Source organism: Barbus barbus (assembly GCF_936440315.1).
Source record: "Barbus barbus genome assembly, chromosome: 27".
Classification (NCBI taxonomy): Eukaryota; Metazoa; Chordata; class Actinopteri; order Cypriniformes; family Cyprinidae; genus Barbus; species Barbus barbus.
Genome location: NC_136755.1, coordinates 24150973 through 24164371, shown reverse-complemented (window position 1 = coordinate 24164371; position 13399 = coordinate 24150973).

The window sequence follows — 13399 nt, the reverse complement described above, 5'->3', positions numbered from 1 at the left end:
TATTGTTCTGTTGTCATTGACATAATGTTTATTTAAGCCAAAGTATTCCTTATCTTTTTAGCTTTAGGACTTTTTTAATTGCATATGATTTTTATGAAAAGCAACATTTGTTAATGAATTTTTTAGATTGTGTTTTTGCTGGTCAGATTTCTCAGCACTGATTCATGAAGTCTGAACTAGGCTACTCCTGAAAGGCTGATTTTCCATTTGTTGATACTGTGAAAGACTTTCAGATGTAATTAATGTGTTAAGATATTGATGAGGGGTGTTGGATGTTATGGCTATTTACTTATTTCAATCTTATGCAACTAAAAGTTCACTTTCAGTACCAGACCAGCACTGCAGAGGGCGTCAGTGGACTGGGAATGAGTGTGAAACCTCCTTCTGTCAATGGAAACTGATTGTCTCTGTAGAATTATGCAGGTCTAATGTGTTGTGCATAATGTATGAGGGATTCTGTGAGTCGGAAAATATTCACTTTTTGTTGATTATTGATAACATGTATTTTCTTTGTAATTGATTCATTTGCAAATGCATAGCTGAACTTTTCAGTAGTTTTACTTAAGCTGTTCAGAATGACATACTACCGTGCTATTTAAACTATTTTTGTGTAAACTGCAAAAATAGATTTTTTAATTTAGTATTTTTTACTTGTTTTCCAGAACAAATATCTAAACATTCTAAACGTCAAGTTTCTTAGTCCATTGACAGATATTTCTTGTTTTAATGAAAGTACTTATTTTTTATTTAATTGATTATTATTATTATTATTATTACAGAAAAATAATATCTTATGTTATTTTGCTTCTTAAGTTGATGCACTGTATCCTGATTTAAGAAAGTTTGGATACTTTTACTAAATACTAAATACTAAGAAAATAATTTTTGCGGTGACCCTGAGGATAACCCCAAAATTGCATAAAAAAATCAAAAACTTGCAACTTGATGTCATGTGACTACATTTGAAAATTGTTACATACTGCATACAATTTCACATTGTTCTCAAAAAACAAAATAATAAATAAATACGGTCTACATTGAGTGTGTAATGCATAGTAAACAGAAGGCAATGCTAGTATTCCACTCTGAACGCAGCCATACACGTTTTATATTGTTTTGACAAATTGTTTTGGATTTGAGTTAATTTTAACTGTGTATATTCATGATTTATTCAGTCCATGTTTGTAGAGAAGGAAAAAATGTTAAAGCAACTGTATGTAGTTTATTCATTTTTGCGACTTTGAAGCCCCCTACTGTTAAATAAGTGTAAATCACTGTCGTAATTACAGCGGATAGCTGTTCACCTGCATTTATTGCTGCCGTAAAGCAATCCGCTCTTTTTGCGGATTTTCGTAGACGCTCACCTAAGAACTTCCAGAACAGACGTTTGAAGGCCGCGCAGGGAAGTCAGTGTACCGTCAGAATGATTTTGGAACAGATATTTTAAGGTAAAAAAACTCCTGACATACAGTTGCTTTAAATTGTATGGAATAGGAAAGGTAATTGGCTAATGTAATGGGATATTTTAACATATCATGTGTGTGTAACATGATTTGCATGATGGATAACACAAGCTTTAGGTGTCTGTGTTTATGAGTGCATAGATGTGTTAAGTGTGCTGTCCGTGTATGTAGGTTTGTTTGAGTGTATTGAAACACCTTTACTGATTTGTGATGGAGTGTTTTCCCTTTCCAAGATGATTTGATTGATTCAGATGTTTTGATAAAGTTTGACTGAGCAGAATTGTTTTGAAATAGCTGCCTTTAAGATTATGGGTTCATATAGCTCTGCAAAAAAATCTTGACCTTTTTTTATTTTTGTTGAATTAATAGAAGGTTTTGCTTTTTTTGTTTGCACAGTTTAGCAGCTGGACTATAAAGTGGGCGTCCTTATGACCCAATCATATTCAGAGCTGCTGATTGGTCAGTTGGTATCCATAAGATATATACATCTGAAAAAGTCTTATTTTGAGTTGAAGATGTGCCATGAACGGCTGGTCAGATTTCAGGCCTTGGAAATACTTGAGATGGAGAATATTGCAATACAGAGAGGGATATGATACGATATGATCCCTGACAGAAACCGTTTCATCTGTCAACGTACAACATTCAACCCAGTCACGTGTCTGTACCTCAAGTGATTGCATGCAAAAATGCAACTCCTCTCAGACTTTAAAGTGCGCAAATGCCGCTCCGCAAGAAGTGGCGTGTGTAGATAGTGTATAATATGTTCTTTTTTAAATTTTGTATGAGCAAACAGCTGTGCTTTCTAGCACCTCTATTTATGTACAAATGCTCCTCTGTAAAACACTCTGCGGTCAGTTGAAATAAAAATGTTTTGCAGTAAAAGTTGCCTTGTGGTCCTCACTTACCGAGATGAAAACTTTTTTAGTACTACATATATATTATATAAAATGTTTTGTATAAAAATATATGTATATTCTACACTAATACATGTTTGGGGGCAGTAAAACTTTATAATGTTTTTGAAAAACTTGCGCTCGCTCACCAAGGCTGCATTAATTTGATAAAGATCAAAATATTATTGAAAAAAATATATTATTACAATTTAAAACAACTGTTTTCTATTTGTTTATTCCTGTAATGAAAAAGTTAAATTTTCCGCTTCATTACTCCAGTCTTCAGTGTCGCATGACCCTTCAGAAATCATTCTAATGATAAATTAAATGCTAAAAACAGCATTAATTTAATAAAGTCTTCACCGTCACTGTTCATCAGTTTACTGCATCGTTGCTGAATAAAAGTTAATTTCTTTCAAAAAATTAAATCTTACTGACCCCAAACCTTTCAGTGGAAGTGTGTATGATTTATAATAAATATATTTTTATTTTATTTACTTATACAATGTATTTTAGTCCCTTTTTAATGTTTATTTTATTGTTAAATGATTAAAGTTGGGGGGGGAAATAGTTTTCTTTTGAATTAATGCATTTTGGTCTGTTTTACTGATTGTCATCTATTCTTGACTCAATGTCTGGACATAGTCTGGTTTTAATATAGTCTTGGCAGACATTTTATCTTTTTGGCTCCTTTTTGCCGAATGCAGGGTGAATGGTACAATGTCATGAATTGAATAACCACCCAGAAATCACAATAGAGGTCAGACTGACTCGTTTACTTTTTATAAGTCACTGATTGCAGAAATATAATGAGACAAGAAGCCGGTTCATTGCTGCATGGGTCATTTAGCCTCTACAGAGGCGTTTCATCTCTCTCAGCCATCTTTCTGCAGTGTACCAAGCACGAGGACGTGCAGAAGCAGTGCACCCTTACTACTTGCCGACGAGAAAACACCCTCCTGGAGACACTCCAAGGGCGCCAAGGTACTATTTTCAGAGCCACTGTTTTAATCTGAGCACTAAATATGTTAGAAATCCTTTAAAACAGGCACAAAGACGAATATAGGAAGTGAGGTTGTGCCACACGGCCTGACTCTGGCTCTGTTCCATAATCAACGAGCTCCTTTGCTGTCCAAATAAGCACCTTTTAAGGCAGCAAATTGAAAGCTCTAGGCAGCAACTCTGTGCCATACAAATAGTAGATACACGGGAGATTGATGAGTTTAATGAGTTTGCAATTAGACTTTTATGTTTGCAAGACAGTTTTATCCATGGTGACTTTGTGCCATTGAATTCAAAGCTAATAATGCAATATTATAGTAAGCATATAAAATAAAAAATAAAAAAAGCACAAATACTGAGTATATGGTCAGACTAAACTACTTGTTATTTAATTAACTTGTATATTTATTAACTTTTCCTTCACTGTCACTGTCACTTTCTGTCTGCCATCTTCCATGTTCACCACTGTCCTTGTTATATATAAATATAAATTGAAATATAAATATGTGTTCCAAAGACAAGGTCTCCCACTTTAGTGTCCTCATCAAATAAAACTTACGAAAGCGTTTTTGTATAGATAGAAAGCATATTAAATGCAAGTTAAGTGCTTACTTTAATGTTTCAAATAGCTTTTGTGAAAATATTTTTAAAAAAGTTATCATACTGATATGGTTTATAATATTTAAAATGCCTGACTATAGTTTGTTTTGGTATATAAACTAGTTACATTGACATTTTAGTGGGTGATGATGAAAATATGTATTAAAAAATAAATTGATTGTCATTCTTGTTGATGTTGATAGGCTCAGAAAAAAAAGGAATCTAAATTTAAAGCTGTATTACACTTTATTACTGTATTACAAAGCCCTTTTCATCTTTGACCCACATATTCAGTACTGTATACAGTGCCTATAGAAAGTCTTCATACCCCTTAATTCTTTTCCACATTTTATGTTGCGTTATTATGTTAAACTGCTTTAAATTTGTTTAGTTTTTTTCAAAATAAATCTACACCCCACTCACCATAATGACAAAGGATTTATCACAACTTTGCAAATTTATTAAAAAGGAAACTGAAAAAAAATGACATTGCACAAGTCTTCATACCCTTTGCTTTGACAATTGAAATTTAGATCAGGAGCATTCCAGTTTCACTGGATCGTCTTTGAGATGTTTCTATACTCCGACTGGAGTTAACCTGTGGCAAATTCAGTTGATTGGACATGATTTGGAAAGGCACACACACTATATTTATATGTCTATATAAAGTTAAACAGCTGAAATGGATGGCAGAGCAAAAACTAAGTCATGAGGTCAAAGGAATGGCCTGCAGAGCTGAGGGACAGGATTGTGTTGAGACAGATCTGGGGAAGACTACAAAAACAATTCTGCTGTGTTGAAGGTTCACAGGAGCATCTGGCCTCCATAATCCTTAATGGATGAAGTTTAAAACAATCAGGACTCTTCTTAGATCTTGCCTCCTGGCCAAACTGAGCAATCGAAGGAGAAGGGTCTTGGTTAGAGAGGTGATCAAGACACTGATGGTCACTCTGCTTGAGCTCCATGATCTTATATGGAGATGGGAGAAACTTACAGAAGGACAAACATCACTGCGACACTCCACCAATCTGGGCTTGATGGCAAAGGTGTTAGTGAGGCCAGCAGGGGGTGCTCACCCTGCGGTCTGTGTGGGTCCTAATGCCCCAGTATAGTGACGGGGACACTATGCTGTCAAAAAGCACCGTCTTTCGGATGAGACGTTAAACCGAGGTCCTGACTCTCTGTGGTCATTAAAAATCCTAGGATGTCTTTCGAAAAGAGTAGAGGTGTGACCTCGGCATCCTGGCCAAATGTCCCATTGGTCTCTGACCATCATGGCCTCCTAATCATCCCCTTACACTGATTGGCTTCATCACTCTGTCTCCTCTCCACCAGTAAGCTGGTGTGTGGTGGGCGTTCTGGCGCACTATGGCTGCCGTCGCATCATCCAGGTGGATGCTGCACACTGGTGGTGGACGAGGAGACACCACCCCTCACAATGTAGAGCGCTTTGAGTGCTTAGAAAAGCGCTATATAAATGTAATGAATTATTATTATTATTATTATTATTAAAGTGACCAAACTCAAGCTTCTCCTCAGTAAAGATACATGAAACCCTGATTGGAATTTATAAAAATATACCCAAATAACTCTGAGACTATGAAACATAAGATTCTTTGGTCTGATGAACCTCAATTCTTTATTCATGTCTGAGGGAAACCAAGCACCGTTTATCACCTGCATAATACCATTCCAACGGTGAAGCATGGTGGTGACAGCGTCATGCAGTGGAGGTGTTTTTCAGTGGCAGGGACTGGGGAAGTGATCAGAGAAGACGGAAAGCTGAATACAGCTAAATACAGAGATATTCATAATGAAAACCTGGTTCAGAGCGCTCAGAACCTCAGACTGGGCTGAAAGTTCACCTTCAAACATGACAATCACCCTACGCACCCAGCTAAGACAATGCAGGAGTGGCTTAGGGACGACTCTATGAACGACCTCGAGTGGCCCAGCCAGAGCTGGGACTTAGAACCAATCAGACATCTTTGGAGAAACCTGTAAATGGCTGTCAAGTCAAGTCAATATTATTTCTATAGTGCTTTTAACAATGCAAATTGTCTCAAAGCAGCTTTACATTGGCTGAATATAAAGCTGGGTGTCTTTATATCAGCTTTACAGTATTTAGACGGGGAAATAGTGTGTCGAAATAGTGTCATTCTCCTCTGGCCAGACAAAAGCAGCAGTTTAAATCTAGGCTAAAGCAGAATCAGATTGTGCAAAGGACTCATCTGGTTCCTGTGGTCTTGTCCCGATGGCCGTCTTGGAGACAGGGTCTTCACTGGGGTCTCTGGGGCTCATCTAGGTGTCCTGGCTGTAGAGGTCATCTGTGCTGATCCATCCACCATCTGATCTGGATACAGTCTGGATCTGGGTGGCTACGATAGCCTCGGAATAAGAAAGAAACAGACTAATATTAGTGTAGATGCCATTCTTCTAAAGATGTAACAAGTACATCAGAATCAGAATCAGAATCAGAAAGAGCTTTATTGCCAAGTGTGTTTGCACACACAAGGAATTTGTCTTGGTGTTAGGAGCTTCCAGTACAGAAAGTACAACATAGTGCAGACAACATATAATTAAGGTGATAAAGAACACTAATGAAGAGAATATACAATAATTAAGGATAACAATAGTAATAAAAATAAAAATATACAGAAAAGAGACTTGGCTATAGACAGAACTGTGAATGTGCATGTGTCCTATGTACAGATGAAGGTTTGATGGGTTATTTATAGATGTACAGTACCGGGGTGTGTTATGTGTTGTTCAGGTGGGATACGGCCTGGGGGAAAAAACTGTTCTTGTGTCTGGCTGTTCTGGTGCTCAGTGATCTGTAGCGCCGGCCAGAGGGCAACAGTACAAAGAGAGAGTGAGCTGGGTGTGAGGGGTCCAGAGTGACTTTCTTAGCCCTTTTCCTCACTCTGGAGGTGTAAAGTTCTTGGAGGCTGGGCAGAGGGGCACCGATAATTCTCTCAGCAGTCCTAACTGTCCGTTGTAGTCTTCTGATGTCTGTTTTGGTAGCTGAACCAAACCAAACAGTTATAGAAGAACATAGGACAGACTCGATGATTGCAGAGTAGAACTGTTTCAGCAGCTCCTGAGGCAGGTTGAACTTCCTTAGCTGGCGGAGGAAATACAGCCTCTGCTGGGCCTTTTTCGCAATAGAGTCAATGTGATTGTCCCACTTCAGGTCCTGAGAGATGGTGGTGCCCAGGAATCTGAATGACTCTACTGAAGTCACAGTGTTGTTCATGATGGTGAGTGGGGGGAGAGCAGGGGGGTTTCTCCTGAAGTCCACTATCATCTCCACAGTTTTGAGCGTGTTCAGCTCCAGGTTGTTAAGACTGCACCAGACAGCCAGCTGCTCAACTTCCTGTCTGTAAGCAGACTCGTCACCGTCCTTGATGAGGCCTATGACTGTAGTGTCGTCCGCAAACTTCAGGAGCTTGACAGAGGGGTCCTTTGATGTGCAGTCATTCGTGTAGAGCGAGAAGAGCAGTGGGGAGAGAACGCAACCCTGAGGGGCGCCAGTGCTGATGGTGAGAGTCCTGGATGTGAGTTTGCCCAGCCTCACTAGCTGCTGCCTGTCTGTCAGGAAGCTGGTGATCCACTGACAGATGGAGGAGGGCACAGAGAGCTGTCTCAGTTTGTCTGAGAGAAGGTCAGGTATGATGGTATTGAAGGCCGAGCTGAAGTCCACAAATAAGATCCTTGCATAATTCCCAGGTTTGTCGAGGTGTTGCAGGATGTAATGCAGTCCCATATTGACAGCGTCATCCACAGACCTGTTTGCTCTATAGGCAAACTGAAGAGGATCCAGCAAGGGTCTAGTGATGTCCTTCAGGTAGGCCAGGACCAGTCTCTCAAGTGACTTCATGACCACAGACGTGAGGTGTTTTGGGAAGTGTTCCTGGTTCTGGTTGACCTAATTAATGCAGCCTAACAATCCTTTAACGGATTTAAATGATAGAAATGCGATAGTGTATTATGTGTAAGCCATGTTAAAGAGATGGGTCTTTAATCTGACAGAGTATGTCTGCTTCCCGCACAGTGTTAGGTAGATTGTTGCTGTCCACCGATGGTACCCGCCAACCTGACAGAGACTTTCTTTTGGCACTGTATATTGCTTCTATTTTTACATGTTAGCCTGTAATTTTAATGTTTGAATGCAATAATAATAATCAAAAACTTAAAACAGTTCTGCAGTAAACCTTTGGTAACAGTTGTGTGATGCAACAAATGGCATAAGATACTATGTAGTCAGCTCACTATGATTTAGAACAGAGCCACTGTTCAATAGTACTGAATGATGGCTCTGAACAATCATAACCATTCCCAGACATTCTCCAAAACTCAAATTTGGAACAAAACGTCAGCCTAATGCCCAACAATTGTGTTGTCTGTCAGCCACATCACTCCCTTACTCTGCTCAAGCACATCAAAGCCCCACAAATGAATATCCACTAAAATTGGTCAAAGGCAAAGTATCCTGTGTTGACGCCTCAACCCCATTTGGATGCTTAGACCTCCGAGGAGCTTTTTAAGTGAGCACAATGCTCATTACTTTAACAGCACAGCTGCGGAAGTTCAACACGATGGTACAATAGAGTCACAGCAGAGGAATTTAATCAGCCGGTCTGAGAGTCAAAGTTCCCTGCTGATTATCGCTCGGTTTTGTTATTGTGTTATTTTATTCCAGGATATTGTGTGCATTGTGCTGTCCAGCTCTGCTGTTCTCCAGTTGGCCCTGTGTAAAGTGAGTGTTAACATTTCTAGTTGAGTTCAATGGGGGGTTGGTTATTCGGTACAGTATTTCTACCGTATGCAAAATGTCTGGACGCTGATACAGGAAGTGTTTCATAAGAGCCATGCATGTCTCATATGTTATGCCCTGAGGCATAAAATTAAAGCTAAATAGAAATATTTACACACACACACACACACACACACACACACACACACACACACATACATATATATATATTAGAAGAACTAAAAATGAAAACTGAAAATAAAAGCTAGTTTTAAAACATTAATAAGTACTATACTAGTAAACAGTAGTAAAATAACACTGCAAAAGTCAAATTAAGGGAAATAATTAAGAGCACTTTTGCAATGTCTCTTTCTTCTGAATGTGTTTATGTGCTTCTATGTGTTTTTGTGGTGAAATGAAGTTGATTGTAAGTTCATTTGTCACACATATTATCATTCAGTGACATAGGAAAGCACCTTGTCATCAATATCCTGTTTTGTCCCTTTGGTTTGTGATCAAATTCCCGTCTCCTCGGCGGAACCAGCAGTCCGTCTTTATTGTGGATGTGTTTGACCTGGACATGTTGGCAACACAGCAGGAAACTGCTGTAACGTGATCCACTTAAGAAAATACATTTCCTTCAACTCTTCTGGAATTTAAAGAATTGAACAGTGGGTCAGAAAAACAGATTCATTATCAAGGGACAACAGTACAGTGAATGATTTCATATCAAAACAAAAACAAGAAGCGACTTTCTCTGGACCGCTTCTTACTGTTGAACCAGTATGTTCTGGTTTGTCACACATACAGTGATAGGGCACGGAGGACATTTCCCTTTATCCAGTTTAAACCAGTTCAGCTTTTTGTTTGTAAGTGATAGCATTTTACTTTAAAAAGAAAACATTATCATATTTCAGCTATGGAAATAGATAATAAACAAGCAATTTATTTGAAATTCTTTCAATGTAATAAATATAAAGCTGAGTTTTTGGAGACAGATAGTCAACTGTCTCCAAACAGCATTTGTTCTGATTAAAACCCACTAGATATTATTAGGAACATTACTCACTTTGAAGGATGGCCAGTAACGTTTCTGAAATATTTAGTTCTCTATTTATACTGTATACTACATGGTCATTGGTCAGATCCAAGACAGTTCATGACATAAGCACTGCACAAAATGCTAATTGTTATATATGTATGTATGTACTGTACACTGTAACAAATCCTCCTATTTCAACTTAAAAACTTAAGTTCAGTTGCTGTTTTAAAATTTTAAGTATAATCAACTTGGTTGTGCCATTGTACCAAGTCATTTCAACTTTTTTTTTTTTTACAGAATTAATTATTTTATTAAAAAAATTGTTTAATTCAACAAAGTTGTGTTGAAGTAAATTCTACAATAAAATAAATCTGATGATACAACATTTTTATTTAGTTTTATTTTTAATTTCAAAGTAGGTTTCATAAGTTTTAACTAATTTAAATGCCAATTTATTAGAAAACAATTAGACCTTTTAGATTTGTGTCTTTAATAGTTTGACTGCCACTATTAACTCTTTCTGAAGTTCATTCCAAATACCATTGTTCTACTCTGTAAATCTGATTTATGAGCACTCAAAATGGGCTGTTTTATTGGTAAGATGTGCTCTTGTGTCTAGAAGGCATCCAGACTATAGAACTTCCTGCATTCTTGAACTTGGAGTGAGAAAAAATGAGGAAACCATGTCTGCAAGCAAACCTTACCCCTCAACCTATAAAGCGATCTTCAATGATGAACTCCTCCCTGGAAGCTTTGAGCTTCATGACGTGTTCCAGCAGGGCTGGAAAGCAAGCATCCACAGACCTCCAGAGTCCACAGAAGTGTCTGATTATGCCCCTTCCGATCCCAGAAATGCTCTGGGGATTTATGATGGTCAGTGAATCTCACTATTTTTAGCAGGGCCTAGAAAATGGATTCGGTCTTCAGCTCCATTGTTTCATAGCGTGCTCTTGCCGGCCTTTTCAGCCAAACGCAAACAATGGTGTATCCTCGCCCCTCGGCAGGCACCGAACAACTTGCTTGTCCTTTGTTCCGCTCCTCAGGGGAGTGAACGGTGAAGGGCTCTGTCGGAACAACAGCGGGCGGTCGCGTGCGATGACAGGCCAGCCTGTCACCTGCTTTTCCCGGCGCCAGCCACTGACCCCTAAGAGGAGAGCCACGTACACGTGTCCAAAAGAAAAATCACTCCCTTTGACTTTGTCCTCGACATTAAGGATTTTATTAGACTCAGATTTGTCAGTAGCATAATCATTCTCTTTTCAAAATAAAAAAGCTGCTGGTTTTTATTTTTAGATGTGGCTATACGTGAAGTTCAGACATTTGACACAAAGTGTGGCTCAGTGTTATTTTAATATAACTGATATTATTATAGTTTTTATTCATCTAATTTTTAAAATGTGTTCCATTTTTATTTTAGTTAGTTTTACTCATTTTGGGTTTTTGGCATCTTTATTATTATTTTTTTTCAATTTGTCTGTAGTTTTGATTAAAAAATGTTTACTAATATTTTTAATTAGTTTTTTCTTTTTTAAAATGTATTTAAACGTGTTCCATTTTTTTCTTTATTTTTTAAATGTGTTGCATTTTTATTTTATTTTTAGTTTAAGTTTTAGTCATTTTGTATTTTGACGTCTTTGTTTTTTCTATGTAATGTTTTATTAATTTTAGTTATTTAATGCATAGATAATGTTAATGAAAATAAAAATGGCAACTAACTAAAATAAAATGTTTTCTATATTTTTCATTTTATGTCTGTTAATATGTATTTTAATTCAAGTAATGTGTTTTTATGGTTTTAGTTTTATTTAACTGTAATACACCTGGCCTAATTGTCCAACAATAACCACAAGGGGGCGTCTGTGGCTCTCACTTTCTATGCAGGCTCACGTGTTTACTGCCAAGCTATGGCTGATCTGAAGACATCATTGCCAGACTCCTTTTTTTTTTTTTTTTTTTGGATCCCTCACAGTTATTGAGACTGTATTGTTTAATAAAAAGGAAAATGTTGGATAAGCATTTGGATACAAAGAGATAGGCCTGCTTGGAGGGCAAGCCAAATTTTGACTGACTGATTACAATGACTTCTGGGAAACATGTAAAGTTGGTCAGAACTAGGCATCTTATAAGGCAGCATAAAGTCACTGCCCATCCTTTAACATTTTTTATCTGACAGAATTGCATTAAATTACTTGGGACATGGGATAAGTTTCCATTCTGGATTCCTGTAGTGCCAAGGTCATGGGTTTGGTTCCCAGGGAATGCATGAACTGATAAACTGTGTGCCTTCAGTGCAGTGTTGTTGCTTTGAATAAAAGCGTTTGCTAAATGCATAAATGTTTGATGCAGTCCAGCCTTGAACCTGCATTCATGCTTGCCAGTGTGCCTTGTCTCCAGCTTATGCATTTAATCAGATACTGTCAAATGGAAAATGATAATGTATTTTAATAATAATAATAATAATTTGTTACATTTATATAGCACTTTTCTGGGTACTCAAAGCGCTTATGTAGAAGGGGGGGAATCTCCTCAACAACCACCACCAATGTGCAGCATCCACCTGGATGATGCGACGGCAGCCATATTGAGCCAGAACGCCCACCACACACCAGCTTATTGGTGGAGAGGAGACGGAGTGATGAAGCCAATCAGTGTTTGGGGATGATTAGGAGGCCATGATGGTCAGAGGCCAATGGGAAAATTTGGCCAGGATGCCAAAATATTTCAGAAAATATTACTGTGTGATGTTGCTGGCTACAGCTGGGGTGTTTTTTATTTTTATATTTTCCATGTTTATTTTAATTTTAGCTAACGTTTACTAATGTGTTTTATTTATTTTTTAAATTGTCATTTTTTAATTAATTTAGCTTTTTTGTATTGTGTTTTTCTTTTCTTTTTTTCATGTTTATTTACTTATTTAAATATTACATTTTATATATATATATATATATATATATATATATATATATATATTTAAGTTTTTATTTTAGTTATTTTAATACATCAAATTAAACTAAATGATAATGAGATTTTTTTTTTCTTGGCAGCTCGCTGAAATAAGATAAGTTTCAGTTTTCTGTTGTTTTTTAAATTACTGATGGTGTGATTTAAAAAAAAAAAATTATAATCTGACATCAATACTAAAACCCTTCTATGTGTGTGTTTATATACATTATCGTGGGAACATTATCAGGGCTTGATCTCCACATCCTCATCAATTCTTAAAACAGCATCAGTGCTGACTTTTCCCAGATTTTCTCCATCAGTTATGCAACCTTTCTGGTTCTCTGTGAGCATGTGAAATGCCAAGCGTGTGTCAGCTTCAGGTGCAGGTCCCCAAACCTTCACAATGGCTTCAACTCTATCAGACCTCCCCAGACGTCAGCTCGTGGATCTCACCTTCCGGTCTGACCCGGGTCTGACATTTTGATGAGGCATTCAGGCAGTGCTAATGAGCCGTCAGCAATGTTTCTCTGCAGATTTGGCGTCTCCCTGCCACCCTTCGCTCGGTGCTGTTTTTATCCTAGACATTCCAAGCAGTTCTACTGACCTTTCCAACACCAAGCCCTTGGAAAGCCATGATTAGCTGTGTTTTTCTTAGAGAAGAATGGTCAGGATAACTGAGATTAGATTACAAGTCAAG